A 13,426-nucleotide genomic window follows, 5' to 3' on the forward strand; every position below is an offset into this window, starting at 1 on the left:
TCTAAGATCTTTAAGAACAAAAAGAAGATTACATTTATTTATTTTCCCTTTTGCTGCCCTTGTTGTGGCTATTGATGTCGTCATTGTTGGATAGGACAGAGAGAAATGGAAAGGGGAGGGTAAGACAGAGAGGAGGAGAGAAAGATAGACACCTGCAGACCTGCTTCACCACATGTAAAGTGATTCCTCTGCAGGTGGGGAGCCAGGGGCTTGGGATGTTATGCTGGTCCTTGTGCTTTGCACCACGTGTGCTTAACCCACTGCTCCACCGCCAGACTCCCTAGAACAAAGTTATAAATCATCAGAAAAGTTAACTGTAGTTCAAGAAAACAAAATGACCAGTTTGCTGGGCGTTAAAACACTTGTGAAAAACACATCACCTTGTGTGAGACAAAGTAATATTTGTTCATCCTTTTGTTCAGAACCTGATCCACTTACTTAAAGTGGGAGAGAGGCATGGGGTTGGAGATGGAGAGAGAGTTCTCTGGTCTCTGGTCATTAAAGAAAGAGAAACCAAACTCTAATGACTATAGTGAAAGAATAAAAATGAAAAGTGATACTTGGTGCTAGCAAGCTAGCTCAGCTAGGCAGTGCATCTCCTTTGTCATGTGCGTACCCTGGGTTTAATTTGGGTTCCCACTGCACTGCAGGAAACCTTGTGCTGTGGAATCTTTCTGTCTTTTCCTCTCTCTATTTGAAAATAGAGAGTTCACAGAGTTAAGTCCTCATTGAAGATGAAAAATACGTTGTTTTATGTTTGGATTTGAGAAGAGCATGGGCAGAGCAGCTATAGGAATAGCTTGATAACAGGTACTTAAAAACCATGACCTCCCAAGTGCTGCCTCTTGGTTTCCTCTTGCCTGTACCAATGTAATATTTTAACCTGTTAGGCTGCTGGGTTTAGCAAATACAAATACAAGAGGGAGAGCCAGGCTGTGTTGCACCCACTTAAATACACATATTACTTGGCTCAAGGACCTGCACAAGGATCTGAGTTTGAGCCCCCGGCTCTCCACCGGAGGGTGGAGGGTGTGCTTCACAAGCAGTGAAGTAGGTTTACAGGTGTCTATCATTCTCTTTCTGTCTCTTTCTCCCCTTCCCTTTCAAGTTCTCTCTGTGCTATCCAATAAAATAGAAACAAAATTTGCTGCCAGGTGCAGTGGATTTGTGTTGGGAAATTGTGCAGATGTGGTTGTACATTGGCAGGGCCCACAAATCACCATATTTCCATGCAAGTATTAATATTTACATACCAATCTTCTGCTTTTTCTTAGAAATGACTAAAGGTCTCCCCACCACTTTATCACCTCAGTGTATTGCTAATTCCTACCAGTTAAAACCATCACAACAGTTGCTAAGGATGCTTCCACCTTCCCAGTATGCCTTTTGCCTCTCTCCACCCCCTTTCCTAGCCATTTCTGTTTCCGACTTGCCACTTCCAGTGTTATCCTATAAAACCTACTTCTGTTCCTGGTTTCTCTCTCTTTTCTCTCCTGCGTCCTGACCTGAAGAAGGGCTGGTGTGCAGAGTGGGAGGTGGCCATTGTGGTTTGGCACCACATGGCCTAACCCTGCTGTGCTCACACCCAACTCTGGAGAACTCCTGTGTGAATAAAGAATTGTATTACCATGCTGCCAGGAGTTGCCGTTCTTTCTCTCTAGCCCAGCAGATTTGTAGTGCTGGCACCGAGCTCAGTGATAACCCTAGAGGCAAGATATCCCTATCTATATCTATCTCTATCTATGTAAAAAATACAGGAGGAATGGATGGTTTGAGTTTCAGATAAACAATTATTTCTTTAGTTTAAATATATTTCATATACATGTAGACAAAGAATTAAAAGTTATTTATTGCTTATTGAAAATTTGAATGTCATGAGGAAACCTGTATTTCACATAGCAACCGGATTTAGAATGAGGTGGCAGAGATGGCTATCAGCACTTCTAGGCTCGTGTTCATATATCAACATGAGTGAAAAGGGGCTTGTTCTCTAAAATTCATATAATATATAGAAATCCCAAGGTTATATCCCATTGGAATGATTTGGGTCAAGTATACATCCAGGCCCCAGTCACTATAGCTTAGGACATGGAATAATTTGATGGGGTAGACCCAACCTGATGTATGACTGTAGAGAATTCATAGCTAAATAACATTTGTCCATAAAATCATATAGCTTTTGTAAATGTTTGAAACAGGAGAACAGAATGAATTGATCCAAGATCTTCATTTAGCAGAGGTAAACTGGTACCTAAAGAGCTCCTTTAGCTTTTTGATTTGCATAGTCCTAGGAAAATATGTATTGAAACAAACATCTCCCAAGTCTTCACCACCTAGAGCTCATGCTAACCTTCCATGAGACCATTGACAGCTGATACCACTAGATAAATCAATGAACACCTCCAACGGCTTTTTTCCTCCTTCTCTCTCCTCTGTATACAAAATGAACAGGTAAAAAGGAAATCCATGTCAAAATAAATCTTTATTGGGTTTTCTTCACTCACGGGACAATTTCAGTAGCATGTCAATCACTTTGTTGCAAAATAGCCACTCCAACATACAATCCACATTTTACTATGACACTAGCCTGCCAGTCATTCACTAAATCAAGGCCAGATTTCATGCCAAGCAAAGATCAGTTTGTCAATCATTTTACCTGGCACACATCCATCAGAATCACCTGACAGCTATAACTTTCTACTCTCAAATACAGTGGGTCGTGTTAAACTTCTGTGTATCCCCTAATTGAATTCCCTTTAATACTGGTAGCTTAATAACTAATAAGTTATTTTCTGTGATAACTGGCCTAAATTTTATAGCTTTCTTGACCAATGCTACTTGTTAGAAAATTGTTTCCCTCAAGTGGCTAAACAGCAGATGCAAGTTTTATTGAATACCAAATTGTTCTATTGTTTCTAATTGTAAGTTCTTTCCTACTGTTTTGAAGTAAACACAGGATGTGTTGTTGTCAAATAGACATAATTTTAAATATAAAATTTTGGAAATTTTTCTTCAGCCTTCAATTTTCTATTATTGGTAGCATTCAATATTGGAAAAAAGGCCAATAAGATAAACAACCTTACATTTATTATATTGTAAATTGTTTCACTAACACCTGTGCAGAGCAAGTCACTGTGATGCTATGTCCATAGTGTAGCATTTGTTTTTGTCCCAAAGGTGAAGAGAGTTGGCAACAGATTGTGAAATCCTTTGAAGAGAATATAAGAATAATAGAGACTATAATAAGTAATAACTCTGGTTACCATAAAAAAGAGACAATTATAGTATTATTTTACAACCATGACTATATAGTCATGATCCATATAGGCAGCTTTGCCATTTCTTTTTGTGACACAGCTGCTAATACCCCCTCACTAGCTTTAGAGATGTGTCCCACTGAATGTATATTATGGGTAAGCGCTTGCCCTCACACCCCACTATGGATTCTAGACACTCTTCCAACCAGTCACAAGTTTGAAACCTAAACCTAGCTAATAGGATATGTGCACTCTGTAGTTTTGAATCTACAGTGGAGAAAACATTTGAATTGAATCACCACAACTTTTCTGGTACCCATGGACTGTGATATCAGCTGCAAACAGTGCTGGTGCTCTTATCACGGCTTGATTGTACTTGTTTAAAGAAGGGTACTTAGATGCTTACCATGTGCTTCTAATCAGGTTATCCAACTAAGTTTTAATTTGGTATTTGGCTGGTATATTTCTCCTTTTTATCTACTTATTTGGGGGTTAATAGTTTACAGTACAACTGTTGACACATGGGTGTAATTTCTTATCCCCCTGTGTTAGATGTCTGCAGCACACTCTCACCCTGAATTTAGGTCCATTTCTGCCATCCTGCATCAAGACTCAACATATTTCAATTACATTTATTGTTGAAATTTAAGACATTCAGTTTCTCAGAACACTAGAGATGGACCTAACTTATTACCCAGTAATTTCTCTCCTGGGTATTTACTCAAAGGAAACAAAACACTTATCAGAAGATATCTATGTATACCTGTATTTATAGCAACGCAATTTAAGAGAGTCAAAATTTAGAGGCAGGGGCCGGGTGGTGGAACACCTGGTTGAGTACACATGTTACCATGAACATGTACATGGGTTCAAACCCCTGGTCCTACCTGCTGGAGGAAAACTTCACAAATTGTGAATCATTGCTGAAGGTCTCACTCTCTCTCTCCCTCGCTCTCCTCTTCCCTCTTAATTTATCTCGGTTTTATCAAATGAAATATATAAAGTTAAAGAAAAACTTAGAAGCAACCCAGATGTCCAATGGCAGATTAACGGCTAAAAAAATCATGGTGCATATACATAATAGAATACTACTAAGCAGTTAAAATGATGAAGTGCATCTTCTTTGCATCATCTTGGATGTAACTTAAAGGCATCATGTTGTGAAATAAGCCAAAAAGAGCAGGGCAAATACCAAACGATTTCACTTATAGGTGTGGTTTAGTAAACAGAGACAAGGAGGGAGAACACAAAGTGAAGCCTGTACTGTACTTGGTGTAGGGCATCAAAGCAAAGGGCTCTGGTGAGGTATGGAAGGGAGGAACTGAAGAGAACCTTAGGGACCTGGTGCATGAGGGTATAAAAGTACCTAGGGTGTGGGTGAATGTATTCTGCAAATTATATTCACAGGGAGATGAGAAACTGTACCACTGAGTCAAAATAACTACACTATAAATCACTCTCCCTATAAAAATGTAAAACCAAAAATAAATACAACCAATAATAAATATAACATAAAAATATATGAAGTCAATAGACTAGAAAACAAAAATATGATAGATGGTATAGAAACTAAAACTAAGTAAGATCTATTGTTTGAAAATACTAATAAGTAAAGAAACTGAAGACCTTTAGCACTAGCTTCTTCTGTAGGATACCTATGAACCTAACATTTTTAATCAGTATATATATGCTTGAGCTAAGAGGGTTTCTCTATTTGCTCTGGACTGTAATAATTTGAAAAGACTCAGTGGAGAAGAAAGACTTTCTTTAGTGTTTTCATAAGTAGGGGTCAGTTATAAAACATCTTTACACTGAGCCAGCAGTATGGAAACAAATTTTAGTTTTATTGAGATAATGCTTCTTTCCACATCTGTATATGTTGTAATGTTGTAGTATACTATTTCATCATCAGTCTTAAAATTCTGTGTTACTATATCATGCCCACCACCAAGGTACCAACTTCTCTTTACCACTAGACCCCCATCCTACTCTTTTTCCAACCTCAGTTCTGTTTCAGTCTTTTTTTTCTTAGAATACACTTTAAATCCATGAATAAAATGTTTTATCTTCCTCATAAATTTGTTTAAGCAATAATATAGAGACTGTTAGACAGCAGTCTGAAAGAGTGAATAAAAGAGATACAATAAAAGGAAAAGATGCCTGGATGGACTTGGTGAAACTTGAGACTCCTGGTAGGCTATTAAGAAATGAGGCTCTAGTGCCAGCAAAAACAACAACAACAATAACAACAAACAGCTCACCTGGGTTAGTGTGCCTGTTTTGCTATGTGAATGATCACAACACTTTGATGCTTATCTCCCCTCACCTTCTATTTTCTCTCTCTTATCTGAAAATGTCTGCCTGTAAGGGTGAATCCTTGTAAACAGTTGTTGGACAAAAAGAAATGTGGGAGATGTACAAAATTAGCATGTAGCTGGCATCAGTCAGATGTCAAGAAACTTATGCAAACTCACAAGGTATTGTGGGTATAGGAAGTTACTTAGAAGAGTAGTTGGTAGAAGTCACTCTTTTTTCCTTCTTACCCTTTTGTCTCTCCTAGCCTTCCTTCCACTGTTGATTCTTGTAGATCTTTCCCTAGACACAATCAAGCCATTTCCCTGGGACATCACCATTTAGCTGAACATGGTAAGTTATTCTTAAGGATTATGACCCATGCCACATGGCTAGAAGATATTTTCCTCTCTGACTATTTTATTGTCATGGAATAAACCCGAGATGTAATAAAAACTGCCACATTGTGATAACCCCCACTGCAAAAGCCCAACAGAACTTTATTATTATTATTATTATTACCACAAATAATGGTAAATAAATTGCTCTAACACTAGTTTGGGTATTATCTTAAAGAATATAAACATGAACAACTACTCTTTCCAGTTGTAGATACATTGTCAGCATGTAGCATACCCATCATTATACATAAAATGCTAAATTCTAACACCTCAGAGTGCTGGAGTCATGGAAAGTATATCCAGTACATCACTGGATGAGTCATCATGCTTTTGGTAGACAACCTCAATATGGAAGTTTCTGCGTACTAAAAGGAAATGGATATAAATTCCCCATTAATAATCTGGGAGAGGAAACTGAACATGAAGAAAGGAGGGAGGGAGGAGGGAGAGAGGGGGGAGGAGGAGGGGGAGAGAGGGAGGGGGGATGGAGGGAGAGAGAGAGAGAGGGAGAGAAGAAGGAGGAGGGAGAGAGGGAGAGAGGGAGGAGAGAGGTAGAGAGGTAGGGAGAGAGGGAGAGAGAGAGAGAGAGGAGAGAGAGAATGTTATGGCTAAGATAAAAAGAAGCCATTTGTGTATAATAGGAGATGGCTATAGGCATTTTGCAGAACATGTCATAGGATGCCTACTTCTTCAGCTGCACAATTACTCTGAACTTTAAGGTGTGTCCTTTGAACAGTTACACTTAGGGAATTCCATATTATTAGTAATTAAACTTTTGATATTTTAATGCAGAACATTCTGGCATGGATAAGGGATGAGTGAATAATACAGAAATTAGGTTAAAGAGCACAGATAGGGAGGCAGGGCTATGGAGCATCAGCAGCTGTGTTTCTCTCCTCTCCTCTCCCAGGTCAACTAGGAATACCAAAGGATTCTACCTGGGACGACAACAAGACAGGACTAGAATGACTTCAGGAACCCATCAAATCACCTGTGAGTGCAAACATGTGTGGCTCATGGTCAGAGAGTAGCCTAGGGAGATATTAAGTGGCGGATAACAATCTGACAATTTACCATATTTTCATATTCACCAGTCTGTTTCACAAACAAAAAGACAGCTGAAGGGAGGAAAGGACTCCCCTAACACTCACCAAATGCAACTGTTGAGTCTCCATTGCTGCTGCCCTCAGAAGCTGGAGCAGCAGGGTGGAGACCCTGTGCTGACACCAGGGGACAGAGAACAAAGACACTCAGGAGAAGACCTATACCTCATTGGCTTAGCAGTGGGACTGTGAGAGTCTGTTTGCATAACCATTGTACTATCTCTACCCCACCCTGATTTATCTCTTGGTCAGGAGTCAGTGATTAAGCTAAGAAACCTACTTATAGTTTAAAAACTCTAAGGCTCCCATAGCCTACAGGGAAGAAAAAGAACAAAAGAGGCTTTTAAGCCACTGTGCTCCAACTCAGGGATTAAAATAATATTGAAACAACTGTCAATTTCCACAATGGTGAACCCATTAATTACTTTACTTAGACACAAGCCAATCCAGGTAAGAGTGATCAGTAATTTGAAAAGTACTGAGAGAGGGACTTCATAACATACTATATAAAATGGTTACTCCAACAAGAAGAAATATTGGAGAAATGAACCAGGACAAGAGTCCAGCTAAAAGCCTCCCAAAGGCTGAAGCGCAAAATAATGAGGTCAACATCCAAACACTAGTTAAGGAAATAATCACAGGAGTGAGTAAAGAGTTTGAAAGAATTGTCATCAGAAATGCAGAAATAACCAATGAGACTCTGGAAGAAAACACTAATTATCTCAAGGTTATTAGAGAACTGAAAGCTGAAATAGCTGAGCTAAGAACACAACTAGATGAACAAGCTAAAACAGTATCAGAACAGGGTAACAAAATAGATGAATTGCAAAAAAAAGTACAGGGTAGAGAGAATAGAATAAATGTGGCAGAAGACACAACTAGCAAGATTGAAGATGAATTAGAGACAACTAAAAAAGAAGTAAGAGATCTCAAAAAGAGATTAAGAGATACTGAAAACAACAACAGAGACCTATGGGATGACTTCAAAAGAAATAATATTCACATTATTGGCTTACCAGAGGAAGAAAGAGAGGGAGGGGAAGAAAGCATTCTTTAGGACATAATAGCTGATAACTTCTCTAGTCTAGACAACATGAAAGACATAAAGGCTCAAGAAGCCCAGAGGGTCCTAAACAGAATTAACCCAGACTTAAAAACACACCAAGACATATCATATTTAGAATGGAAAGGAATAAGGATAAGAAAGGATCCTGAAAGCTGTGAGAGAAAAAGAGTCATCTACAGAGGAAAACCCATAAAATTAGCAGCATGCTTCTCCACACAAACACTACAGGCCAGAAGAGAATAGCAAGATATCTGTAGAGTGCTCAATGAGAAAGGCTTTCAACCAATATTACTGTATCCTGCTAGACTGTCATTCAGACTAGATGGAGGCATAAAAACCTTCTCAGACAACCAACAGTTGAAAGAATCAACTATCACCAATCCTACCCTGAAAGAATTTCTGAAAGTTCTCCTATAAACAGTCAGACCACCATAAATAGGCCATATATAAGAACATTCTAAAACTCTACAAGAATGGTCTTAAAATGTCTTCAGTCTTTGATATCAGTTAATGTCAATGGCCTGAATTCACCTATTAAAAAGCACAGAGTAGGAATATGGATCAGAAAACACAAGCCAGCAATATGCTGTCTACTGGAAACCCACTTAACTCAATAAGACAAACACAGACTCAACGTGAAAGTATGGGAAATTATCATACAAGCCAATGGCCCACAAAAAAGGGCAGGAACAGCTATGAAGATACAAGCTATCAAAATATTTGGGACACAGCTAAGGCATTACTGACAGGGAAGCTCATAGCCATACAAGCACACATTAGGACACAAGAAAAAGCACAAATAAAGAGCCTGATTGCACATCTTAAATACCTAGAAGAAGAAAAAAGGAACCCTAAAGCAACCAGAAGGACAGAAATAATTAAAGTTAGGGCAGAAATAAATAACACTGAAAATAAGAAAACCATACCAAAAAATCAATGAAAGTAAATGTTGTTTCTTCCAAAGAGTGAACAAAATCAACAAACCATTAGCCAGATTCACAAAACAAAAAAGGGAGAAGATCCAAATAAATCGGATTATAAATGAAAGAGGACATATCACAACAAACATCGCAGAAATTCAACATATCATGCGAGACTTCTATGTACAACTATATGCCACAAAGCTAGAGAATCTGGAAGAAATGGACAATTTCCTAGATACCTATGAACTTCCAAAATTAAGTAAAGAGGAACTAGCTAACATGAACAGGCCCATCACAGCTAATGAAATTGAAACAGTTATCAAAAACCTTGCCAAGAATCAAAGTCCTGGACCAGATGATTTAACAAATGAATCCTACAAAACCTTCCAAGAAGAACCAATATCTCTACTTTTATTTTATTTTTTAATTTTTTTTATTTACAAAGGGAGACATTAACAATACCGTAGTATAAGAAGGGTACAACTCCACACAATTCCTACCACGAGATCTCCATATCCCATCCCCTTCTCTGATAGCTTTCCTATTCTTTATCCCTCTGGGAGTATGGACCCAAGGTCATCCTGGGCAGAAGGTGGAAGGTCTGGCTTCTGTAATTGCTTCCATGCTGAACATGGGCTTTGACTGGCTGATCCATATTCCCAGCCTACCTCTCTCTTTCCCTAGGAGGTTGGGGCTTTGGGCAAGTGGAGCTCCAGGACACATTGGTGGGGTCATCTGTCCAGGGAAGTCTGGTTGGCATCCTGCTAGCATCTAGAACCTGGTGGCTGAAAAGAGTTAACGTACAAAGCCAAATAAATTGTTGACCAATCATGTACCTGGAATAGTGCAGATGAAATGTTGGTGGGTACTCAGTGTAGACTATTGAGTACTTTTGCTTTCAGATATATTTTGCCCTAGTTTATGGATACCTGTGAACGTATACCTCTACATTTAAAAGTCTGCCAGAAGATTGAAGATACTAGCATACACCCTTCCAGTTTCTATGAAGCCAATATCAGCTTGATATCAAAAGCAGAGAGGGACACAACCAAAAAAGAAAACTACAGACCAATATCTCTGGTGAATATAGATGCTAAAATATTGAACAAAATACTAGCCAACTGATACAATATAGCAATATAGTAAAAAGATTGTTCATCAAAACACACGCACAGGCACAGACACACACAACAAGTACCATATTTACATATCTGGAGTGGTGATTGAAGTTCTTGGGTAATATTTTTCTTCTTATATTTTCATTTCAGTCTTGAATAGAAAGTTTTCTTATGGGGCCAGGATGTGGAGCATCTGGCTAAGTGGACCCATTATAGTGCACAAGGCTCTGGGTTCAAGCCCCTGGTCCCCACCTGCAGGGGGAAAGCTTCACATTTGGTGAAGTAGAGCTGCATGTTTCTCTGTCTCTTTCACTCACTATTGCCCCCTCCCTTCTCAATTTATCTCTGTATCTAATATAAATAAATAAATGAAATTAAAAAAAGAGCAGAGATAATTCTAGTAGCTACATTTGGTTAGTGGTTTGACCCATTTCTTAGTGGAGAGGGACTTGAAATTAGTTTCTGGATTCATGTTATGTTGTGTGTGCTATATCCAACTTTGATTGCATCACTTACTGTGCATTAGGCTTTGTTCTAAAAACCTTACATACAGCACTTTGTTAAAACCTTGTAAGAACTTGCAAACGTAGGTGTTGAATGGGAGGTCTTGATCAAAGAGGGAAGTCTATTGTTTTGGAGAAGGTCTTATTAAGAAAATAAGGTCTGAAAGTGGAATGTCTGAAGTCACTAAACACTTATGGAAAGACAAAACAAGGAGGAGAAACTCCACAAGATTTACATTCCAGTGATTGCAAAATGGTTTTGAGCCAAGGAAAAAGTATGAGAGAATGGAGCCAGAGTTCAACTAAAGTTGGATTCTCTCATTCCATTTCTAACACCATTGCCACAGGGTTTCTTTCCATGTTAATGACATTACAATAACACACACACACACACACACACACACACACACACACACACACACACACACACACACACACACAATGAATAAGATAATAACAAGAGGCAGAGACACCCATGATGTGATTATTTCCTTACTGGACAAAAATCCACAAATATTTGGCCAAATTTTGTATAATATTAACAAAGGATAACATCACAAGGGGAATAGTTTTATTATTTATTCCATTTCACCTGTAGGTTCCTGACTAGTAAAAAAAAATTGTTCTGCTTTATATTTTACTGATTTTCAGCCACGGAGTTGCAAAATGCTACCACAACACCAACCTGACTTCCCTGGGCAGACAACCTCACCAATGTGCCCTGGAACCTCACCTTCCCAGAGTCCTAGTCCATCAAGGCAAGATAAAAACAGGTGTGGGGGGGTATGGATTGAACTGCCAATGCCAATGTACAATAATAGAAGTCAGAGCTCTCATCTTCTGCACCCCACAAAGAATTTTGGTCCATAATTCTATATGGATTAATAATAGGGAACTTTCCAGTGGAGGAGGTGGGACACACAACTCGTGGTAGGAATTGTATGGAATTGTACCCCTTTTATCCTGCAATCTTGTTGATCATTATTAAATCACTAATAAAAAGTGTGGAGACTATATACACAAGAAGGCTTTTCCATACATAAAGTATTGCTTTCCCTTCCAGCAATTATGCAAGTAATTGTTGATTATGAAGCCACATTGTGGGGCCTGCTTACTATGTGGCACAATGGCAGTTAGTGCCATTGATGAAAATCCAAATATGAACAATAGTCAATAGTCAAACCTTTGGCATGCTTCCACAAATTAACCTGAACTTGAAGCATCATCAGTAGTTGACCATTTGGCTTTATCTTTCTAATGAAGATGCTTGAGATGAAAGCAAAACTTTTGAGATGTGGAGGTTATTATTAATCTCATTTTACATATATGAAAACTAAGGCTCAAACATGTAGATTAGGAATAATATGTAGTAAAAGCCAGGTTTTGCAATAAGATCAAACTTAGTATATAACCCAAAGCCTTTTTCATTCTGGTACATACAGAAAACTTCTAGTCCTTTACCTAGGCTTTTTCTTCCATTTCCATTTATTTTTATTATCTATTTATTTATTTATTGGATAGCAACAGCCAAAAATTGGGAGGGAAAGGGGTGATAGACAGGGAGAGAGACAGAAAGACACCTGCAACACTGCTTCACCACTTATTTATTTATTTGTTTTTTATTTAAGAAAGGATTAATTAACAAAACCATAGGGTAGGAGGGGTACAACTCCACACAATTCCCACCACCCAATCTCCATAACCCACCCCCTCCCCTGACAGCTTTCCCACTCTCTATCCCTCTGGGAGCATGGACCCAGGGTCATTGAGGGCTGCAGAAGGTAGAAGGTCTGGCTTCTGTAATTGCTTCCCCGCTGAACATGGGCGTTGACTGGTCGGTCCATCCTCCCAGTCTGACTCTCTCTTTCCCTAGTAGGGTATGTCTCTGGGGAAGCTGCTTCACCACTTATAAAGCTTTCCCCCTGCAGGTGGGGACCAGGGGGCTCAAACACAGGTCCTTGGACATTGTAATTTGCATATTCAACCAGGTGTGCCACTACCCAGCCCCTTTTAAAATCTGATTTTTAATTTTTTTAAAGTATCTTTATTGGATAGAGACAGCCAAAAATTGAGAGGGAAGGAGTGACAGACAGGGATACAGACAAACAGACATCTGCAACACTGCTTCACCACTCACAAAGATTTCCCCCTGCAGGTGGGGACCGGGGGTTTGAATCTGGGTCCTTGCACATTATAACATGTGCACTCAACCAGGTGTGCCACTATCCGGCTCCCTTATTTTTTTTTCAATATTTATTTATTTATTTATTGGATAGAGACAACCAGCTCATTGATTTTTTTTAATAAAATAATTTTTTTTTTTAACAATACAATCTCTACTAGGTCCTCTGTCATCCTTTTTGGACCTGTATTCTACTCCCACCCACCCCATAGTCTTTTACTTTGGTGCAATATGCCAATTCCAGCTCACTGATATTTAAAATGACAGTAGAATGTATAGGTTTTGTGAATCACGTGATCCGTTGCCCAGTCTGATATATGCCGGGAGCCAAGGCCTTAGCTAAGTCTCTCATATAGTCGGTGAGAGGACATTCCGACCATTGGAACTGAGATTACCATCTAGCTGTTTGGAAAGTTGCTCACCCACCTCCCCTCCCCCCCCCAACTACCTTAGCAGAACTTCCTCATTGCTTGTGCTTATATTGCGGCTGCAAAATAAAATTTTCAGAGCTTGATCAGACCTCCTGTCTTGCTCTCGTTCTTTGTGTCTCTTGTCCTTTCCATTCTCTCGCCCCCTACCCT

At 39.1% G+C, this 13,426-nt stretch overlaps 1 long non-coding RNA gene across 1 annotated transcript in view; it reads left to right on the forward strand.

Annotated features, from left to right (window-relative positions):
• Nucleotides 1-12,254, forward strand: part of LOC132536750 (uncharacterized) — a 33,700-nt gene extending 21,446 nt beyond the window's left edge. Inside the window, exons 2-3 of the long non-coding RNA XR_009548257.1 lie at nt 6,861-6,943; nt 11,315-12,254. This is a non-coding gene — a long non-coding RNA (uncharacterized LOC132536750). The remainder of the gene's footprint in view (nt 1-6,860; nt 6,944-11,314) is intronic.
• Nucleotides 12,255-13,426: the final 1,172 nt, after the last annotated feature.

Source organism: Erinaceus europaeus, chromosome 1 (genome assembly GCF_950295315.1).
Source record: "Erinaceus europaeus chromosome 1, mEriEur2.1, whole genome shotgun sequence".
In the NCBI taxonomy this organism is placed as follows: Eukaryota; Metazoa; Chordata; class Mammalia; order Eulipotyphla; family Erinaceidae; genus Erinaceus; species Erinaceus europaeus.